The sequence below is a fragment of the Sapajus apella genome, unplaced genomic scaffold, assembly GCF_009761245.1.
Source record: "Sapajus apella isolate SASKATOON/1434 unplaced genomic scaffold, GSC_monkey_1.0 scaffold57, whole genome shotgun sequence".
Taxonomy (NCBI): domain Eukaryota; kingdom Metazoa; phylum Chordata; class Mammalia; order Primates; family Cebidae; genus Sapajus; species Sapajus apella.
This window is the reverse complement of record NW_022436997.1, coordinates 12,035,230-12,059,249: the sequence shown is the minus strand read 5'-3', so window position 1 is coordinate 12,059,249 and position 24,020 is coordinate 12,035,230. Positions and strand designations below refer to the sequence as shown.

Here is a 24,020-nt window from a genome sequence, read left to right as displayed (position 1 = left end):
TGGTGAAGGTGCTCCACCTCTTGCTGTGTCGTCAGGAGTGATAACAGCTATAGAATTCTTCTATCCAAGAAAGGGTTAACCTCATTTTGAAAATTAATTTATTTGGCTTTCTTTGTGTCGTCAGCTCTCTGATGAGTTTCTTTTTTTAAAATATGATTTTGAGACTTTTTGTTGTTCAGGACAGATAAATTTGATAGAGAAGGGAAAGTGTGGGCAAGGTACCCAGTAACTTTTAGAACACTGCACTGTAAATATGAGGGCAATATGACAATCAGGCATGCCCCTAGTATTTTGTATTCATGAGGCATGAATACAAAGAGTGACATACAAACAATACGCCTAAATATTTAAAAACTATAGATCAAACTTATAAACTATTAAACCAAATATGTTTTCCTACCTTAATAAGTGTATATTCATAATGATTTTTAAGGCCAAGTTCAAATTGAAATTCTCTTAAATGTGGCCACTCAGAGAGAGAGCACTCAAACACTCTGCTTTCTCTTCCCATCCCTAGTTCTGTCCTATATCTGAAAGGGCCTTGCACATATGTGTGTAAACACCGTAGCTCATTCTTCCAAGATGGACTCATACCCACTACATCCACATCCCCACAAACAACCACTCTTCAACTACCCTTCAGTCTTTAAAGTGTGTATACTAGAGGCAGGTCCACCTTGGGAAGGCAGACTTGGATCCTGTCTCAAAACCTTTGGAGCAGGAAACTCCAGTCTTACATGCTCAGAGCTTTGTTAAAAGAGGGACACTGGTTTTTCTTCTAGCTCATAGCTCTTTGGGTATGACATAGAAAGCACAGGAAGACTGCAGCAGCAAGACCCTCTAACATGTGAGGCCCAGGGAAGCCCATCCCCACAACCTTCCAACCCCCTTGACTGTGTCTTAGGGCATTACTGGTGGCAACAGAATATTTTGGATCTAGGTGAACAGACTACATAGAGAGGGAAAATGCGGCAAGAAAATAAATGGTGCTAAGAATGACCTGTGATTCTCTGTCCAGGGCCAACTTTTATAGTTGGAGAAATAATTGAACGTATATCTCTTTCTAACTGTAAAAGGTAGCTTCAATGTTGATGGGATACTCTTGAAGAATTAGGGTACAATATTTCTAGAAAACTGATGTCTCCAGACTGACATATTACAAGGAGCAAAACCAGTATATAAAATGATTCAAGACAAATCTCATCTCAAATGACAAAATACACAAATGTGGCCTATATGCGAATGACAATGACAACTTGAAAGGGAAGTTAGTTCACTATTAAATTTTACATTGTCTTCCAACAAAAAGCAAATGCAAAATGACCGCTAAGTAATTTTACTTGTCTTTCCTAGGTTATGACTTAATTAATAGATTAGGCAGAACTTCAATTACGAAAGAAATGCATTTTCACTTTTAAGATAGTTTATGCATATGAATGAATCACTTATAATTATATAGGTTCAGATATTTAATTCCACAGATAAATGAAAGTTTTAATATAGGGGGCAATATGTAACTTTAGAATAAAAGGATCTCCTTATTCCAATTGAATGTTGTACTTTACTATGTCTGATAGAAATAATTACATACATTGCAGGGACATACATTTAGTGTTCATTTTAGCATTGGGTGTACTTGTGGAGAAAAATGAAATATTATGTTGCCGCTGTTGTCCCCTAGCCCCAAACACACAACTGCTGACTTTGGTGGGATCATTTTTAAGAGAAGTTTGAGAATTTGTTCCCTTTTTAAAGCAGTGCTACAGAGTGAAGGCAGAGAATTACAATCAAAATGGTGGATGGGACACATGCTTAAGTCTACCCTCTCCCTCCCAAAGGAATTCTTATAATGACAACTAAAAAAAGAAAGAAGAAAAAAGAAAAAGAAAAAGAAACCCACTTTCTAAATAAAACAAGAAAGAACACAACAGCAGAAAACTATTGACTTTTTTTAATGGAAAGGGAATGAATGAGTGATATGTGTTTTATCTAAACAGAGATGTAGAAACCTAGGTGTCTGCAGAGGAGATGCCAAAATGAAACAAATGGGAACTCCATTGAGAACCCTGGAAGAACTCAAAGACTGGAGGCAAAAAGGATTGCTGACACCATGGGACAAACTTGAGGCTGAAAACAAGACTGTTTGAAATTCTTAACAGGAACAGCAGGACTCCCAGATTCCCTCCTCAACCCTTTGCAGCCTGACAACAACCCCTCTCTGGCACTGTAAGAGTTATATTAGAGTATTATTCTCTGGAGTAATTTAACTAGAGAAGCTACAAACTTAGCATTATTGGGGACAGTGGCAGGTGAGGGTGAGGTAAAATATAGAAATCTGGGAGACAGTATGGCCATTTTCATGATATTGATTCTTCCTAACCATGAGCATGGAATGTTTTTCTATCAATTTGTGTCCTCTCTTACTGCCTTGAGCAGTGGTTTGTAGTTCTCCTTAAAGAGGTCCTTGACAGCCCTTGTGAGATGTATCCCTAGATATCTTATTGTCTGTAGCAATTGTGAATGGGACTTGGCTCATGATTTGGCTCTCTGTTTATCTGTTATTGGTGAATAGGAATATTTGTGATTTTTGTACATTGATGCAGCAAGCCACCATGGCATGTGTATACCTATGTAACAATCCTGCACAATCTGCACATGTACCCAAGAACATTAAATAATACATTATTTAATGCTTCTAAAAAAAAAAAAGAAAGAAAGAAAAGGGAGACTAAGTAGAAATATGCATGCCAAGTAGTAACAAACTCTCTGTCCATTCAAGCCTTATTAGGTGGCTCAGCTCCCAGGACACTGGCAACCAGGCTGTTCCCAGGCGGAATATTGGAGAGGTCACATTTCTAGAGGAGCTGACTACCCAAGGGGGCAGAGATCTTGCTATTCTTGAGGGCATTTCAGTGAAACAACTCAGCTTTGTCTAATGGTTTTATGGTAATGTCCTGGAGCCCATAATGCATTGCTTGAGCAGACAGCTAAAGAATACTAGATATGGAGGAAAGCCTCCATGAGAAAGAGACCAAAGCAAACTAACCAACAAGAAACTGTAGGTAACAATGTGCAGAGAACAAAAGGCTGTTACATGTAGCTTTTAAAACCTGAAAAAAAATCAATAAATCCAGGATCTGGTTTTTTGAAAAGATCAACAAAATAGACCACTAGCAAGACTAATAGAAAAGAGAGAAGAATCAAATAGATGCAATAAAAAATGATAAAGAGGATATCACTGCTGATTCCACAGAAATATAAACTAGCATCAGAGATTACTATAAACAACTCTATGCACATAAACCAGTAAATCTAGAAGAAATTCATAAATTCCTGGACACTTACACCATCCCAAGGGTAAACCAGGAAGAAACAGAATCCCTGAATAGATTAATAACAAGGTCTGAAGTTGAGGTAGCAATTAATAGCCTACCAACCAAAAAAAAAAGTCCAGGTCCAGACAGGTTCACAGCCAAATTCTACCAGACGTACAAAGAAGAGCTGGTATCATTCCTTCTGAAACTATTCCAAACAATACAAAAAGAGGGAATACTCCCTAACTCATTTTATGAGACCAACATCATCCTGATACCAAAAGCGGTCAGAGACACAACTAAAAAAGAAAATTTCAGGCCAATATCCCTGATGAACATTGATGCAAAAATCTTCAATAAAATACTGACAAACTGAATGCAACAGCACATCAAAAAGCTTATCCATCACAATCAAGTAGGCTTCATCCCAGGGATGCAAGGCTGGTTTAATATACACAAGTGTATAAACATAATCCATCACATAAACAGGACCAAAGACAAAACCCACATGATTATCTCAATAGAGGCAGAGAAGGCCTTTGACAAAATTCAACAGCCCTTTATGCTAAAAACTCCCAATAAACTAGGTATTGATGGAACGTGTCTCAAAATAAAAGCTATTTACGACAAACCCACAGCCAATATCATACTGAATGGGTAAAAACTGGAAGCATTCCCTTTGAAAACTGTCACTAGACCATTCCTATTCAAAATAATATTAGAAGTTCTAGCCACAGCAATCAGGCAAGAAAAGGAAATAAAGGATATTTAATTAGGAAAAGAAAGTCAAATTGTCTCTATTTGCAGATGACATGATTGTATATTTAAAAGACCCCATTATCTCGGCCCAAAATCTCCTTAAGATGATAAGCAACTTCAGCAAAGTTTCAGGATACAAAGTCATTGTGCAAAAATCACAAGTATTCCTATACATCAATAACAGACAAAGAACCAAATCATGAGCAAACTCCCATACACAGTTGCTACAAAGAGAATAAAATACCTAGGAATACAACTAACAAAGGATGCGAAGGACCTCTTCAAGGAGAACTACAAACCACTGCTCAAGGAAATAAAAGAGAACACAAACAAATGAAAACCATTCCATGTTCATGGTTAGGAAGAATTAATGTCATCAAAATGGTCATACTTCCCAAAGTAATTCATAGATTCAGTGCTATCCCCATCCAACTACCATTAATCTTCTTCACAGAACTGGAAAAAACCACCTGAAGCTTCATGTGAAATGAAAAATAAGCCCACATAGCCAAGACAATCCTAAGAAAAAAGAACAAAGATGGAGGCATCATGCTACCTGACTTCAAACTATACTACAAGGCTACAGTAATCAAAACAGCAAGGTACTGGTACCAAAACAGAGAAATAGACCAATGGAACAGAACAGAGGCCTTTAAAGTAATGCCACACACCTACAGCCATCTGATCTTTGACAAACCTGACAAAAACAAGCAATGGGGAAAGGATTCTCTGTTTAATAAATGGTATTGGGAAAACTGGCTAGCCATGTGCAGAAAGCTGAAACTGGACCCATTCCTTACACCTTATACAAAAATTAACTCCAGATGGATTAAAGATTTATACATAAGACCTAACACTATAAAAACCCTAGTAGAAAACCTACACAAAACCATTAAGGACATAGGCATAGGCATAGGCAAGGACTTCCTGGCTAAAACACCAAAAGCAATGGCAACAGAAGCCAAAATAGACAAATAGGATCTAATTAAACTTCAGAGCTTCTGTACAGCAAAAGAAATAATCATTAGAGTGAACTGGCAACCAACAGAATGGGAAAAAAAATTGCAAGCTACCCATCTGACAAAGGGCTAATATGCAGAATCTGCAAAGAACTAAAACAAATTTACAAGAAAAAAACAACACCATCAAAAAGTGGATGAAGGATATGAACAGGTATTTTTCAAAAGAAGACATTTATGAGGACAGCAGACATTTGAAAAAATGCTCATCATCACCGCTCATTAGAGAAATGCAAATCAAAACCACATTGAGATACCATCTCGCGCTGGTTAGCATGGCATGACCAGGAGAGATGTCCTGATGTAGGCAATGTGGGGGATGGAAACAGCAAACCACCATGGCATGTATGTACCTATGCAAAAATCCTGCAGGATGCAGGATGTGCACAGGTACCCCAGAGTCCAGAGTATAAATAAATAAGTAAAACGGCAATCATTAAAAAATCTGGAGACAACAGATGCTGGAGAGAATGTGGAGAAATAGGAACACTTTTACACTGTTGGTGGGAGTGCAAATTAGTGCAACCATTGTGGAAGGCAGTGTGGCGATTCCTCAAGGATCTAGAACCAGAAATACCATTTGACCTAGCAATTTCATTGCTGGGTATATACCCAAAGGATTATAAATCATTCTGTTATAAAGACACATGCATACATATGTTCATTGCAGCACTGTTGACAGTAGCAAAGACTTGGAACCAACCCAAATGCCCATCAAGGATAGACTAGATAAAGAAAATGTGGCACATATACACCATGGAGTACTATGCAACTATAAAAAAGAATGAATTCATGTCCTTTGCAGGGACATGGATGAATCTGGAAACCATCATTCTCAGCAAACTGACACAAGAACAGAAAACAAAACACCACATGTTCTCAGTGGGTGTTGAACAATGAGAACACATGGACACAGGGAGGGGAACATCACATGCTGGGGTCTGTTGGGGTGTTGGAGGGTGGAGCAGTAGGGGAGGGATAGCAGGGGGTTGGGAGATTGGGGAGAGATAACATTAGAAGAAGTGCCTAAAGTAGGTGACAGGGGGATGGAGGCAGCAAACCACCATGTCATGTCCATACCTATGTAACAATCCTGCAAAATCTGCACATGTACCCCAGAACTTAAAGAATAATTTTTTAAAAAGCTGAAACGTATATTATAGATAGTAGAAAACAAATTGTGTTCATGAAAATAAACATGGTGCTATGAAGAAGGAGAAATTAGAGATAAATTCTTAAAAATTAAATGTTAGCAGAAATAATATATTCAGCAGAACAAAGAAGAGAGATTCTTCCAGAGGTAGATGACAAAAAGAAGATAAATGGAAAACATAATAATGTTAGAGTGTGAGTCTAAAGGATTTAGTTTCAGAATGAAAGAACAGAAGAAATAGAGGTCACAAATTGCTAAAAGTACATAATAAAATTTCCTGGAACTGAATGAAAGAGTCAAAGTCCATGAATTTCAAACACAATCAACTGGGGGAAGTAGTGCATATCACACTGAATGTACTATTATGAGACAATAGACCGTCAGGGATAAAGAAGAAATCATAAGTGTTTTCAGAGAGAAGAAGGAGGGACAGAAGAGGAGAAGGAAGAAATGAACAAGCAAGGGAAGGAATGAAGAAAGAACAAAGAAAGTCAAAATGAATTGGGGAACAAAATAACTTCTCAATAATACTGCAAGCTGTAAGGCAGTAGAGAAATTCCTTAAAATTTCTGAGGAAAACGTATTTCTAAACAATGAATTCTGTATAAAGTCACAGTAACAATTAATGTAAGGAGAGAATTTAAAAATACTTTCAAACATTTAAGTTCTTCAAAAATGTGTTTGTCACAAACATCTTTCTCAGGAAGCTACTGCAAAGCATGCTTGCCCACCCACCCATGAGGGAGTTCATCAAGAAAGAGGAAAACAAAGAATTCAGGGAATGGGACCCAAACTACAGAGAGGCAAAGAGCATTCCTAGGATGACAGCTCAGTAGCAAGATTGCCACAAAAAGTATGGGGTACTAAAAAAAATAATTAACTTATTTGACTAGATCAAGAGAAATGTTGCATTTCTATTGGAGAGTTTGAGAAAATATAAGATGGGCAGATGAAAAATAAAGTGAAAAAAATATGACACAACTAATGTTAGGAAAAAGAAGATAAAGAAAAACGTGTAAAAGAAATGTAATCATAAATTCCCATGTGACTTACATGTGGATAATATATACATAGTTAAAGTAATATAAACACTAATTAGTGCTTTATCTAAGATTGTTCTGTAATTAAATTGGGAGGATTAAGCCAAGGGAAGCATGTGTGTGCTCATGTGTGTGGTATGAGAATGAGAAAACATGACAGGAAGGCAGGAAAGAAGAAAGAGAGAGAGAGGGAGGGAGAAGGGAACACAGGTTGGAGGAAGTATTATATGTAATAGCTGAATCCTTCTCTCCCATAATAGGAGGCCAACAGACAATATCAATATTTGAAAATCAAAAAGTATATATATGAGTATCCTATGGAAATATGGAATAATCATCATAATTAACAGTTAGATGAAAATGGTTGCTTCCAGGATTCAAAGGTATAAACAGGTGGATGGGACATTCTTTTAAGCTCTACAGCTGTACGTGGCTTTTAAGAATATGTGCCTGAATTTTTGTTAATATGAAAAAGCTAATAGTTTATAAAGAACATAAATGCCATGAATACTTGAAGTCTGTGGTGTTTTTTTTTTTTTTTTTTTTTTTTTGGACAGAGTTTCACTCTTGTTACCCAGGCTGGAGTGCAATGGCGCAATCTCGGCTCACCGCAACCTCTGCCTCCTGGGTTCAGGCAATTCTCCTGCCTCAGCCTCCTGAGTAGCTGGGATTACAGGCCTGCGCCACCATGCCCAGCTGATTTTTTGTATTTTTTTAGTAGAGACGGGGTTTCACCATGTTGACCAGGATGGTCTCGATCTCTTGACCTCGTGATCCACCTGCCTCTGCCTCCCAAAGTACTGGGATTACAGACGTGAGCCACCGAGTCTGTGGTTTTTAAGCAGAGCTTCCCAGGTTCATGGAGCGCTCCTGGAGTCCCCACAGGGACTGCATCATGGAGGAGGGGGCTGAATAAATGGGGCCACAGGTTTCACACCTCAATTTCTGGTAAAGGAGCTATACCTTCTTCTTGTTAAGTTTCAGTGAACTACTTCCTTTGAAGAAAAGGTTACATAGGAAACAACAAGAAGTTTGAAAAACACTGATAGTAGTATGCTTATTTGGAGAAAAACTGTTCCCAAATTGCTGTGGTTCGAATATGATTTATCCCCACCAAAACCATATTGAGGCTTGGTTCCCAATGTGTGGTGTTGGGATGTGATGCCTCCAAGGGTAGATTGTTAGGTCATTAAGAGGCAGTAACACCTTTCTTATGGGAGCGAATTCTTAGTTTCTTAGAGATTGTTGTAAAGTAAAGCTGTCTCTTCTGTCTGGGCCTTTTTTTTTTTTTTTTTTTACATAGGCCAGGCTCCCCTTTCATCTTCCCACCCTTTCCCACCCTGTTGTGAAGCAGCATGAGTTCCTTACCAGATGCAGCCACCCATCTTGGACCTCCCAGCCTCGAGAACACAAATGAATATGCTGAATATAACAACCAAACTCCAGCCAGTTTGGCTAACACCTGTCATTTTCTTTTATCACACAAAACAGAATTGTCCTATTTCTAACCCTGGATAGATCTTAAACAACTTGAATTAGAACCAGTTTTCACTTGGATTTCAAATACGGATTAGACATTTGATTATGAAAATGTGCACGTTTTAAGTGATGACATTAAATATATTTTCACTTTACTCCAAAACCAACTTTTGCCCTCACTTCTTATGCAGCATCAGATAAAGCATATGTTGGCAGAGTTAAATAAGTAAGCCAAAAGAGGTGGTCCTCTGTCCCTGGGATAAAGGCGGACATTCTGGTTTCACTAAATGATGGATATTTTTATGATTGTGTTCCAATTAGAGTTGACTTGATTCCACAAGGGAAAAATACCCCACCCCGGGGTATAGAAAAAAATACAATAAAATCTTAAGTTTTTCTTTATTTATTTAGTTATTTATTTTTTTGGAGACAAGTGTTCTCTGTCACCCAGGGCTGGAATGCAGTGTCGTGATAACAGCTCACTGCAGCTTCAGCTTCCTAGGCTCAAGTGATCCTCCCATCCCAGGATCTCAAGTAGCTAGGACTACAGATAAATGCCACCATGCCTGGCTAACTTTTTTCTTTTTCTTTTTTTTTGTAGAGACAGGGTCTCACTACATTGTACAGGCTAAAAATCTTTATTTTTTAATACTGTTGATAACCCATATGCTTTGCAAGCATGATATATTGGTAGTTAGTGGGACTATATAGCCACTTAAAAATTCCTTAACATGGTGAGTTAATTTAGGAGAAAATCAAATGTTAAACCTGACACTCCTGAAAAAATATGTTTCATTAGTCAGTTTCTCTCTCTCTTCTCTTCTGCACCCTACATAGCGTGAAATGCTGTGCCTGTTCTTTGTGCTTCCATTATTTCTCAATCTAAAATAATTAAAATCTGCTTTGAAAAATAACTATATGTAATCTAATATAAAGTTTATGTAAAATATATGTGCTACAAAGTATGGATTTATACATTTTATGTATTCTGAATTTATATGTATATCTCATTTGAAGTTGACAACAACTCTTTGAAGTATTATTATTCTCATTGCGGGGATGAAGAAATAGTGGCAGTTGGTGGAGGACTTCTCCCAGGTTGTGCAGCTAACAAGGGACCAAATGAAATCTTTATTTTCAGAGTCTTGGTCTACTTGGGCCAAATACTTTCTAATTAATAAAAAGGCTGATCTTTTTCAAAAGTATACATATAACTTTAAAACTTCCAGATCACATATACAGGATGACTAACTCTGGTTTGTACGGAACTTTTCTAGTTTCAGTGCTGAAAATTCTGTCTCAGGAAATCCCTCAGACCAGACAAAACAGAATGGCTGGCCACTTTACATTCAGCAGTCAGCCCATGAGACTGTAATAGATATTCATCATGGGAACTGAGAGAGACACAGGAAAGAAAGTGCAAGTGGAAGAAAATGATCCAGAAAGTTTGTATAGACAGGAGTAAAACTGATTTCTTACCCATGTCAAAGAAAACCAGTTGTAACAACCACCACAACCCAACAATTAGCACCAACTTTTCAAAAATGTTTATGTAACCAAATATAGATTTAAGGTTCATGTCTATATCATGAAGTGTCCCAAAGACACACAAACTTGGTACTACCATATCTGGAAAAGTTAAAACATCTCTTGGGTTTTATGAGAAGAAATCACAAAACACCCAGACAGATATCCTAGGGCCAAATATCCTAAACCCCTTTTTGAGATCATGATCTCTTCTAAGTCTGCCTCATTGAAGTGGCTGCTCCCCAATCTGGCTTACAGTCTGCCCCTGACCTGCTACCCATAGTGTGCCAGATTCTTTTTCCTGCCTGCTCTTTTCTTGTTCTCACCATCTTAAGAGTGTTGTTTTTCTGGATATTTCCCTCCATGCCCTTTCTTAAAACCAATATAAGTCCCATTAATCTTCTTCTATGTCTCTTTAGACACTAAAAAGCATCTTCATCCCCTTTGGTCCTCTCCTCTATAAGACCCTGCAACAGAGACCCAGAGAACTAGAGATGCCTCTTCAAAGATAGAAGAGAGTGAGGAATGAGAAAATGCTGCAATTATTCCTACTTGAATATTATAGTGTGTGTGTGTGTGTGTGTGTGTGTGTGTGTGTGTGTAAATTATGAAGGTAAAATAATGTCATTACAGAAAATTTACAAAAAGTAAATTAAGATTTTTCATAAAGGATACCCAAATCATTTTGATAAGATTTTTTAGCTTTTATGGTGTTCTAATATTGTTGAAATCATGGTGCATGTACAAATACATGCTGATTTTTAACCTAAGTAAGCATTAGCCTATGCCATTCTATTTGTATCAAAACTATCATTGTTCTCCATTATTTGCTATCAAAAATATGAATTATATTTTACATTAATACTATACTAATTATATTTATAATACCATGCTAATTATGTAATACTAATTACATTTTGTAATTACTATATTTGTACATACAGCCCCTTGCATGATTAAAGTTATTTTCATGTGACAGGCATATATAATGGGTGTCCATTTCAACCAATTTTAAAGCTTATTGGCATTTAGTAGGATTATATATAGCATGCTGCTGTGGTTTTGTTTTTAAAATGTATGTCTCTAAGGTATACAACATGATGTTTTGATATACTTATTTTGATATATATAGTGAGATGATTGCTACAGTTAAATTAATATGCCATTGTTTTCTAGAGTTACTTTCGTGTATGTATGTATGTGCGCACACACGTGTGTGTGTGTTTGTGTGTGTTAAGAGTACCTAATAATCTACTCTCTTGGCAAATTATCAGTATACAATACAATATTATCAACTATAGTATTAGCAAGCTGTATGCTAAATCTCTAGACTTTTTCATACTATATAACTCTCTTTTTGAACCTTGTGATCTACATTTTCCTATTTCTGCCTGCTCCTGGTAACTATTGCTTTTTTTCTATGTCTATATATTTGATTCTTTTAAAGACTCCACATATAAGTGACATCACATAGGATTTGTCTTTCTGTGCCTGGATTACTTCACTTGGCATAATGTCCTCTAAGTTTATCCATGTTGTGGCAAATGGCAGGATCTCTTTTTTTTGGAGCTGGTTAATAGTTTGTGTGTATATCACAATTTCTTTATTCATTCCACTGTCAACGAACACGGGTTGTTTCCACATCTTGGTTATTGTGAATAACACTGTGATGTGCATGGAAGTGCAGATACCTTTAGGAGGTGGTATATTTCCTTTGGGTATATATCTGGAAGACAGATTGCTGTTATATTTTTAAGTTAATTGGCATTTAATAAGATTATAAATAGCATGCTGCTGCTTTGAATCTTCCATATTTGTTTGTAAAGCCCCTATTTTCTAATGCAGTTTACGTGTAGTTTTTCTAATTTTTTTGGACAGTGTCTATTTTAATTAATTTTAAATGACTTGGATGTATTAATGTTTTTTCTTTTAACAAAAATTACAATTCCACCCTAATTAATTTTGCATAAAAATTATCTGCTTTTAAAAATAAATGATATGACCAAAAAAATCAGCTATAAAACTAGCACCCTGAGAATACTGCCTGTCCTAGTCTCTTAAGGATATTTATTAGGGAAGAAAAAACGAACAGAGGTCATTTGCTTTTAAGTGACCAGGTTCTTCATACACATGCATGTCTCACAGATTGGCTAAGACCTGTGTTTAAACACCTTTGTCACCCTTGCAAGGAGCCTGCTACCAGCATTTGCCATCCACAGAACTGTGCTAATAGGGTCTATTTCTGGAGAATGGAGGAGAGATTAACTGCTTGTTCATGATAAATCAAGGGTATCTGATTTGCCTGTTACATGCCCAGTTTTCTTTGGAAGCAAGCCCTAGAAGCTATTTTTCTGATCATATCCTAACTTTCACGTTAGTGCTTATGAAAGAGATAAACAATATATTTAACTCATGATAAAGACTGAGTTCTAGCGATTGTAAATCTTATATATTGCCTTGTGAAGGTTAGGGGAAAAAAGAAGAAAAAAAATTTATTGTGCTCACTCACACTTGCATGTGGACTAATACTCCTATTCCTGTTGTAGAGTGTTCTGAGATTTCTAAGACAGGCACCAATGGAAATAGCAGCAGAGATAAAGTTGGGAACCTTAGGAGATATCTGACTGATGAATGTTGCACTGTAATGAGTAACCAGTAATAGTTCAATAAGGAAAATTGTTATGGTTTACTAGTTACTGGAAAATATTAGCAAACCTAACATTTCCTTTTTTCTCTATTTTTCGTATAAGCCAGCAAGATCAGCAGAAGTGCTCTTAACAAATATTTGCCATGTTAATATTTAGAATCGTACACATGCATACATACACACACAATGATAATGATTTTCTTTAGCTTCAGTAAAGGTACTTGGTACATAATGTACATTCTACATAATATTTTGGTTAATTGCTTGAAGAGAAGCATATTTTTCGCAAGGCAAATACAAAATGTATTTAAGATATGTGCCAATAAATAACCATTTTCCATAGGTTAAGATATACACTTGTACATGAGCAATTCTTCAGTTTCAGCAACCATTTCTTGATTATCAGTTATGTGCTAGAGCTCACTCTGAGATACAACCGAGGTGAACAAAGCAACTGAATGTGAACCACTGATGGCCACACCTCTGTCCATCCTTCTTAGTTCATTGGTGTTTTGACACCATCCATTAGCCTTGGGAGGAGTGTTTTTGACAGAGGGATAAAGAAACACAGGGACAGAAATGTGTGCTTTCTGGACTGTTGGGTTATTTCCCTCCATTCATTTGTGAAGTCATTAGAACACCCCTGTCTATCAGCATTACATATAGCCTGCAGTTTCCCTAAGAAACTGTCGACTTTGGGGACAAAAATAAGGGAAGTTTCTTACTCCTCTCTATCTTTTAATCTTTATATATATATATATACTTTAAGTTCTGGGGTACATGCGCAGACATCTAACAACAAAGTTCAGCTAAAAGGCTAAAAGCTGATAGGCCACCAATGTATATGGGGTGCCAAAATATCACTGAAATAGGTGAGTAATATGCTGCCAATTAATCAAGTTTTCCCTCATGGTTTCTTAAAATGGTGTTGCCATAGATAGGGTAAAATATAACATAAATTAGAAGATCTAAAACCATTAACAAACAAAACCAGAAAACTTGCTTTCTGGTGTCAACCTTTTGCCATTGAATATTTTTGAGATGTCCATGTAAGTTCCAAGGAGCAGCTGCAGCCACACCACTGCCCTGAGCCCAGCCAGCTGACAGTTGCCCGGAGTTGGCAGCCACAGCTCGCTGAAATTTGGAAACCCCAAAATGCTTAGGGTTGAGATGTGTCCAATTAGCAAAATTATAAAGCCTTCATCAGGATTTTGAAGAAGTTGTGTGGCCTATAGAATTGCATGTTTTGAACATAAAGAGGTTAGTTATTTTCAGAGGCAGGAGATCTTTCGGCCCCAGTGACCGCTAAATAATAATAAATATGAAATACAAGTTAATTAATGATGATTTAAAGGGACCCTATATTATTAATTTATGTCAGACTTTAATTGATGAAATGTATCTTTTTCCTTGTTTCCATTCACTCAATTTCTCTTCTTTCAAGTATACATGTGTATAACACACTCACACACGTGCGCGCGCGCACACACACACACACACACACTTACATTCCTTTTCTTTTCCAGTCCACACTCAAGTTTCACAAGACAGTCCTGAAAAAGAAGGTTCAATAGGAAGGTAGAAGTGTTTTTTACACCCTCTCCTGATGTTTGGTTGAAATTAATTTTTCTATAATTCTTACAAGCAAGTTTTTCTCCAACAGAAAATGCACAGATTGAACAGTTGCCCTCCAAAATACTGGCAAGCAGGCAGCATAATGATTTCTTCCTCTAATGGATCCCAACTCATTTACTAAGACTCATTCAACTTTTAACCAAAAAAAGCCATTTCCCATTCCTACTGAGCCTTAGCCATTCTGATTAAGATTATATGTGGATATTAAAACTTAAATGCTGTCCTACAATAAAAATATTTTTAATGCCTCAGAATAATTTTTCAGTTCTCCTCAAAGTAGAGAAAAACAAAAACAAAATTTACTTGTTTGTATTTTGTGTAACTGGGGAGTTATTCATGCTGAGTAACAGTATAAAACTGGAGCTGCCTTGCTTTCTGCTTCCAGGAATGCCAATCAGAGAACATTCTTTTTCATGCAGCCAAGTTTGGAAGTCAGTTGGTTTCTGGCAGTGAGTAGGGGGAGGGGATAGCAGGGGAAGCACAGTGAGTCCTCGGGCTAATGTTCAGCTTCCAAGTGTTTCCGTAATATCCATCAATGAAAGCATCTCCTTTTACCCACGCAGAGACAGGTAAAAAGACAGCTGAGTAAATCAGCATTAGATGTAAGGCGGAAGCTCAGTCAGAGGGAGGGGGAGGGAGGGTGCATGAAAGCCTGCCATTGGCGAGCTTACCAAAGGCATCTGCCAGTGGGACTTCAATGGAATGTGAAACCAAATCATTTTCAAGTTAAAGATAGACACAGTATACACCAGAGTCTAGAGGCTGGATTTCATACTCATAGCTCTCCCTAGAATTTCAGGGAGTTTTGTTATGATCTCTGTTGTAATTAACAATTTGGTTCAAGTTTGTTCTTTAAATCGATGTGCTAAGAAGTCATATATGTTCTGGATGTACTGGAATTAAGAGGATTTAAGAGATCATAATGTGCATACTCTAGGGTAAGTGAAAAGATTGGTTTTAAGGTGCATCACTTTTCTGGGATGGTTAATGTTGAATTTTTCTTTTATCTTTCTGAATGAAAAGGTGATATTAAAGATTTTTCAGTGTTGTAGCTTGCTTACCTTTCTTAAGATAAGATATTGGTATTTTACATTTTGTGCAGCAGAAAGAGAGGATTTTAGCTTGGTTTTGAAATTTGCATTGCAAGTCTGTAACTTCAGTTTTGACTTTATCCTTATTTGTTTTTTTCTGTATTCTTCCCTTAAGCACTATGAGTTTCCTGAGTTACAATCTCAATAGTTTTATGTCACAACACAGATTGAATGTTACTGTATCTATTATGCCATTGGATGAAGATATATTATTATGAGACGGAGTTCAGTTTCCCCTGCATGGTACTAAGTCACTTTCCAATTTGAGAAACAAAAAAAAAAGAAGGAAAAGGAGAGGAAAAGTGCTCTAAAAGTGGCCTAAAAGTGCATAAGGAGCCTTTAAAAGTTATTCTACTTTCTAAAAAGTAACTGAGAATAAATAGGCAATTTTCAGGAAGAGAAGAATTAGTAGAAGTTATTTTTTAGCGTTACCTCAGTAATTCCAAGCAGGTTCCCCTCCTTCAAAAAAAGCTGATATATGCTAAGTGAATGGAGGCATTCTGATTATACAGAGCTTGAGAGAAGAGGAGGGAGAGGAAGGGTTGCCTGATTTGCTATCGTCACACTGTTTTAGGATTTCAAACTTGCTCTTGAAAAGAATGACAAACTTTAGTTCTCTTCATGTTTTGCCCATGTATAGGTTTTGTTTCTGGTTTTGTCAAATGACCTTCCCTCTGCTCTTAGAGACAGCGTTTCCAAACTTGCACAGCATTCCTTCTGAGTAAATACTGTCCATAATAGTCACAGAGTACATGGTGTGAATTGGAAATTCTACTTTATATGGGGAAGATAAATCTGCTGACGCTCTTATTAAAGAGTGCACAGATGAACAGTTGTAAAATGTAACTGGCTGGTTTTTATCTTACCAAATAGACCAGATTCTAATGAACTAAGTTGGCTAAACTAGGTACAAACAATGAAGAGCTTATTATGGATTTTTCATTCAACTTCAGTGAGAGTAAGTAATATATTGTGTTACTCTTCTAAAATGAAAAATGGGCATTATATTGATAAAGTCATTTGATTTTACCACTACTGAGTAATCTCACAAGGCCAAACAAATGTGAAACTGGCAGAGCTCAGTTCTGATGCACTTTCCCTCCTTTCTCTGTCCAGTTCTTCCTACCTCTCAGTCCTCTTTCTACCTCCAGACCCCTGATGAATGTAACTACTCAGTGCCCCCCTTTTCTTGTCAAGCAAGACCTATACTCAAGAAAGAATCTGACTTGAGAGTTTTATAGTCAGTGTACTAAGTCCACCAGTAATATTTACTTTTCAGCATGAACATCTGACCTTCTCACCGTTTCGGCAATTTGTTAAATGATAGTTAACCTTTAGTAATACTTATAATTAACCCCTTTAGGTTGTAAACAATTGCAGCTAATTTTCATTTCCCCATGACCAGGTGTTAACTGTAAATTTTCCATGGTCACCTTGGATGTCTTGTGACATTGTATTACTCAGATGTGTACTAAATAGTTGACAATAAGAATGAACCTGGCAGAAATCACAGGTGCTTCCAAGAAGTTTGTGAATGCATGTACCTGGGTGCTCACCACACACACAGATATACACAGAAACACATGTAGGCATATCTTTTATCTAAGTAATATGTTTCTTATTGAATTATAAAATAAATGAATATATATTAGGCTTATCAGTGAGGGATTTGAGTTTCTTCAGTTTTGTCAAAAAAAAAAAAAACACAAAAAAAAGACTACAAAATGTAAACTTCTGAAATGTAAGAATTTTAAACTATGTGGCCAAATAGTGATAGTGTTGACAAAAGAGACAAATATTTCTCTGCTACTATTACATCACTTTTATAATGTCTAATTCTTGGACAAAATTGTCAATCTTAGCTTATATTCCTTTAAACATCCTAAGTGTAGTTTTTTATTTCTGATAACTATAATATCTCAAGTGTTACTGGATTTGTTTCTATTATTACTGTTCCTGCTAGTTCTCATCATGGTGTCTTAATTTTTTGGTTGCTTGGATATCTTTGACTCTATGCTGGAAATATATTTTTTAAATTACATTATAATTAAAGATTATAAGAGTAAGTTGAGACCTAAGTGATAATGTTTTCCTCCAGAGAAGACTTTGGTTTGCTCATGCCAGGCACCTGGGGGCGGTATCAGACCAGAATCATCTTAGACAAAGTGCAACTCCTAATGTTCCCTGAATCACCTCTGTGACAAGAAGGCTGCAAATCTGTGTGAGGAATGGTAGGTTCACTGCTCCCCTGAAGGAGAGTATGACCTTTCCTGACACCAACATAAAGCCCCACCTGAGGGCCAAGGACTTTTGACTTCTCTATGAAGCACAGAAAGCAACTTGAAGTATAGAGCTGGTTTCTCAGATCTTTTTTCCTGATAGTCATATGCCCAAGGGCAAAAGCTTTTAAAAGTGAGCTTATCTCTCTGATTTTTGGTCTTCTCCTAAATTTTCATGTACCAAATCTTCACCATCTTATTAAAGGCTCTTTGCTGTTTGTTCTCTTTCGCTCAGGCTAGAGTGCAGTGACGTGATCCATCTCTGTTCACTGTAACCTCTGCCTCTTGGGTTCAAGCAATTCTTGTGCCTTGGCTTCCCAAGTAGCTGGGATTACAGGCACGTGCCACCAGGCTTGGCTAATTTTTATATTTTTAGTAGAGTTGGGTTTTCGACATGTTGGCCAGGCTCAACTTGAACTCCTGGCCTCAAGTGATCCACCTGCCTCAGCTTCCGGAAGTGCTGGGATTGCAGGCATGAGCCACCATGCCCAGCGTCTTTACTGTTTTTATATCTCAAATTTCTTTTTTACTACATTGGGTATATCAGTTCAAATTCTCTTATTAGCATTACCAGAAATGGAAATTCATCCTACTGCTATTATAGCTGTTTTTTTTTATACGCTTCATTCTAGAGAAGATAACAAAGTTTGCCAAAGTCATTAATGATTTCAGATAGTTTTTCTGATTTTATTTTTTAGTTGTGACCTGATATATTTAGACTTTTTGGAGAAAATTGCATATGCATCCTGATTGAAAGATTTGTGTTTTCTGACTTTATTTCAGCTGTCAACAATACTTAACAGTTTTTTATTATTATACTTAAGTTCTGGGATACATGTGCAGAACATGCAGATTTGTTACATAGGTATACATGTTCCACGGTGGTTTGCTGCACCCATCAACCTGTCATCTACCTTAGGTATTTCTCCTAATGCTATTCCTCCTCTAGCTCCCCACCCCCCAACAGGCCCTAGTATGTGATGTTCCCCTCCCTATGCCCATATGTTCTTATTGTTCAACTTCCCCTTATGAGTGAGAACATGCAGTGTTTGGTTTTCTGTTCCTGAGTTTGCTGAGAATATGGTTTCCAGCTTCATCCATGTCCCTGCAAAGGACATGACTTCATTCTTTTTTATGGTTGCATAGTATTATTTGTCCCTAGCTGGCCCTTTCCCTTGGCAATTTCTTTAACCTCTAATCCAGTCCACAAGCATCTTTCACTCTCAGAGGTTGATTTTGACTCTTTCTGTTTCTCTTGGCCTATATCCAATATTAAGACACTTTAAAAATCACCTTAAACCCCTTCCTTTCCATTCTCTCTGCAGTTGTTCTAGTTCAGGTTTTCATCATTTAACTTGGCTATTATATGGTCTTCCAGTTGTTCTCCTGTGTCTAAGCTCCATCCACATACTTCCCCTGCCACTACACACACGTCTTGCTGAAACTAACATACCCATCCTCTAAAAACTGTAGACTTCAATTAATTGCTCCCCTACTTAAAAAACTTTAGTGGTTCATGACTCCCTTCAAAATAAAGCTTAGTGTCTTTAGTATGTCTTAAAAGGTCCGTCACAAAGCCTCGACCTGTTTCTCAAACATTGACTCCACTACCTCACTGGTTATCACAAACACTGTAATCATACACAATAGCTGCCTCTAGAATATGCCGTATACTATCTTACCTCCATGCTAGTCCACCTCTTTTTTTTTCTCTCAGAATGCCTATTGCTTCTTTCCTTTGTGGGAGAACCCTACTCTTCCCTTAAGGTGGACCTCGTAAGTCACCTTCACTGTACTTCCTTTAAGTGTATAGCTCACCCGCTATTCTGGGAGTCCCTAATGCCCTGGTTTGTGTCTTACTCAGTAACTGACACATAGGAACCACTCAATAAATGTTTAAGAAATGAACAGATGACAATTCTGAGGAAGTTTGTTTCTGAGGAATTTCCTTTGTTAATATATTCTTCTTCATTCTAAACATGATTTTTTCTTTTGACCTTAGTCTCTTTGTCTAGAATCGTGATCATTAATGATCGTATATGTCAAGTAGAGTCAGCAAAAACATGTTTGGTTGGTTGGTTGCTTGGTTGCTTGGTTGTTGTCACTGTCTTGGGGAAAGGGAATTCTCTCTTTTCTCTTTTTACCAAAGGCGATGTATAACTTGATTATGATGACGAGAGAGAAAAATAGAAGTTTAAGTATGGTGAATCAGCTGTATATTATCAGAGAGATTCATAATCAAAAGAGTCATAGGAGTGGGAAAACTGATATATTTCAACAAATCTAGTCCAGAATGTTAAATAGCACAATGGGGAAATGCCAATGAGGCACAACTAAATGAAAATTATCTCATTGCACACAACCTCAATTTCAACCATTAGAAAACACTGGATTGCTTTCAAATCACAGTGTGGTGCTACAAAGAAAGCAGTTGAGTGTTTATGTAATATGATATTGTAACTCTAAATCTTAAAGCTTGTGGAAAACTTTTCTTAAAATTTTTAAGGCCTCGAAGTGCAATTTGAATATCATCTTTTTAAAACCTATGCTAAGCGAAGAAAAACTGTATTTGTTTATTAAATGTTGAGTAAAGTTGATGGGAACCAGAGGAAGAGGAAATAAAGCTTACTAATTCCAAGGATGTTTAATTAATTTTATATTCCTTGGACCATTTATAAATTTTTTACACATTTATTGTGAGTCTTTGGCATGCCACCTTCTGAGATTTAAATAAATAAGAAAGTTGGCTTATATTATTTCTCATATAGCACACTCTTACCTTCACAAAGTGAAAAGCACCAGTATGGGTGGGGCCAAAATGTATCTTCAGAAAACATCTTTGAATTTAATGAAATCAAAATATGAAAATATGATGTTGACCTTTTTTTTTTTTGCCCCATCTGTAAAAGAACTCTAGACTAGCTCTTGAACAGTGGCTGATTTTTAAATCTTAACTTCCAAATAGCTAAACTTATTTTTCTCATTAATTCAATAATTTAAGTTCCTACCTTGTATTCCAACTGTGTAGGCAGTGAAATTACTTATTCACCCCCTTCACAGGGCACTGGTACTGGAGGAGATCATATTAAAACAATGAATTTAATTAGCAATTTTTTCCTTTTTTTTTTTTTTTTTTTGAGAAGGGAAAAAACTGTCAAACCTGAAAAATTCTATATCCCTTTATTTTACTTTTTCTTATTACAGAAGCAATGTAGAAAGTCATGACTTTACCTGTTTTTTGTTTTGTTTTGTTGCTGTTGTTGTTTCTTTTTTGAGACAAAGTCTTGCTCTGTCACCCAGGATGGAGTGCAGTGTTGTGATCTCGCTCACTGCAGACTCTGCCTCCCGGGTTCAAGTGACTCTCCTGCCTCAGCCTCCCAAGTAGCTGGGATTATAGGCACGTGCCACCACACCTGGCTAATTTTTTGTATTTTTAGTAAAGATGGGCTTTCACCATGTTGGCCAGGCTGGTCTTGAACTCCTGACCTCAAGTGATCTGCTCACCTCGGCCTCTCAAAATGCTGGGATTACAGGTGTGAGCCACCATGTCCAGCCAACAGATTTCTTTATGTATCTTTCTTTGATATTTTAAATGTATTTGTCCTAATCTCCACACATGTTGAAAAAGTCATTTTACCTTTCTCAACAACTAGTATTATCTTCTCAGAAAGCTAAGTTAGAGGATAGTCTTGAGATTCTTAAAAAATCTCTTGTTTAGGAGATGCTTTTATTACAGGAGAATGTAAAGAGACCTGAATAAATTCTGAAAAAAAAGTTAAGTTGAACGTGTATTTTTTATCACATATGAATTAAATCTTAATATAGAAAATACATTTAAAATAGAAATACATTTATTTGCATAAATAGAGCTGGACTTGGCATTTTTACAAAATAAAAATGATGTAAGGATGACTCACACTCTGAATCATGAAAGTTTTGTAAACCTCTAAATATTTTAAAAAGAGCAATAGAGTTATAATTTTTCTTTTAAAGTCTCTATTTTTTGTACTCATTTCTTTAAATAGTTCACAGATTTACAGATGCCAAAACAATGAATTCACTGAATTAATCACAGTTCAGAAATACAGATGCCTTATTTATTTTTTTAAAAGTTACAGATTAATTTTTAATGAAATTTATCTTCCAATGCATATGAACTTCCAGGTCTTAGACTGTTCATTTCTACACATTTGTAGAATCATGTTTACTAACTAGAAGATATTTATCACCTCAGACAAATGTAGCAGTTCTTCCAAGATGCATCCAATGTTTGAAGTTATTTTTTAGGTAAGAGACATATATTTTATTTTACACATGATAAAACTAAGATGTAGACATATGAAGTGTTCCAGATATACTATGTGTGGTTTCCTCATGTAATAACTCCCAATTTCAGTGACATATTTCGTTCTCACTTACTCAATTTAGCCACCATAGATTGGCTGAAGATTCTTCTTCACACAGCTATTTTCACCTGGAAATGACCCATTTTCCTTATGCTCATATTCCCTGAGCCAAAGCATGCCATGTGGCCACACCTAACTTCAGTTGGATGGGAATTATAATATGATCCTACCATTGATCTAGAACAGGTGAGCCCCACTACTAGGGCTTAGCCCAGGAGGGTTTTTGACTTTAATCCGAGCGGGAAAGAATTCAAGGGCAAGCTAGTAGTGTTAGACAGCAACTTTTAATGAAGTGGTAGTGTACAGCAACAGCAGAGGCACTGCTCCTTGCAAAGCAGAGCTACCCATAGTGTGTCCAGAGTAGCAGCTGAGAGACAGTTTTGAAGTCATATTTATATCTTTAATTATATGCAAATTAAGGGGTGGTTTATGCAGAAATTTTTAGGAGAAAGGTGGTAACTTCTGGGTCATTGGTCATTGCCATGAAAAGGGGTGGTAACTTTTGGGTGTTGCCATGGGGAACACCCATGGGAAACTGACATGGTATACTGGCAAGCATGTCTTATGGAAAGCTGTTTCCATACTGGCCTTCTTTGAGCTAGGCCTCAACTCCTTCCAGTGTCTGAGCCCAGCATCTGGAGTCAAGTCCCTCCTCCTACCTTACCATGTGCTTAGAAAGAGAAAGGACTCCAATATTTATGTAGAGCTCTCATGAATTTCTACACCACTGGATAATAGGCAGCCTGAAACCTTCTTAGTAACAGACTTAGACTTAAAGTCATATATACCTGTGAATAGGTCCATACTTGGTAAATATAGGCTACCTGCGATCTGATACTAATGCTTACTACCTGTTTACATCTTTTGGCTCTCAACTCCATTGAGATTTTTCAGCTGTCTAAATCTTTTGCCATTTCCAGAGTGTCTGTGACTTTTCTTTCAGCTTCTTCACCACTATGGAAGTCTAGGATTTTACCTATCTTTACATTTACCACTCAGGGATTCCTGCCCATAAACAGTTTTGAGAACTGAAAGGAGATTCCGTTGGGGCAATTCCTACAGAATGGAGAGAGCAAATGTGAAATGTTTACATTTTCTTATCTCTAGGAACTGCTGATATGTAGTAGAGAAATGGAGAAAAAGGAAATTGTCTGCAATTCTAGTCCCCGGCCCTTACTTTTACCAGTAGACAAAGTAAAAGAACGAGGCTCAGGGAATATGGCACCGAGGAATGGTGGTATATATTATATATTAGAAATATGTAGACTTGAAAAGCAGTTATATTATTGGGACTCTGCCCTTTGTTTAGCATTTAGTTTTAAGCACTAACTATAATAGATACAACTCAGAACTCAAAGATTGAGACACTTAGGAGTTGAAAAATTTTAAGCCAATATTTTAAGGTACTTTGGATTGTAATTTCAATCAGCAAATCCAATTTGTGTCCTTGGAAGCTAATAATTTTAGGAAATACTATGTGTGTGTTGGTGGAAGGCTGGCATAAGATCTTAGATCAAATGAATTTGGAACATGCTATATACCATAACCCTTTCTTGGAGATTTAGGTGAACATTTCATTAAGAATGCATATAAGTTCTGCACTAAATGGATGTGTTTGACTTTCTTTAATCCAGTGTTTTCCAATGTAATTTGACCATGGAGCTTTATAAT

General features: G+C 36.8%; 1 protein-coding gene across 32 annotated transcripts in view; it reads left to right on the top strand.

Annotated features, from left to right (window-relative positions):
- Positions 1–24,020, top strand: part of DTNA (dystrobrevin alpha) — a 380,851-nt gene that overhangs the window by 82,784 nt on the left and 274,047 nt on the right. For 6 of the 32 annotated variants that reach the window (XM_032245341.1, XM_032245343.1, XM_032245350.1 and 3 more), the window contains exon 1: positions 15,289–15,511. The exons of 5 other annotated variants lie outside the window; for them this stretch is intronic. The gene's annotated coding sequence lies outside the window, so the exon portion shown is untranslated. Of the gene's footprint in view, positions 1–15,044; positions 15,143–15,287; positions 15,512–19,660; positions 19,720–24,020 lie in introns of those variants that run through there. 21 more of the 32 variants (XM_032245344.1, XM_032245347.1, XM_032245348.1 and 18 more) reach the window with 9 other exon arrangements.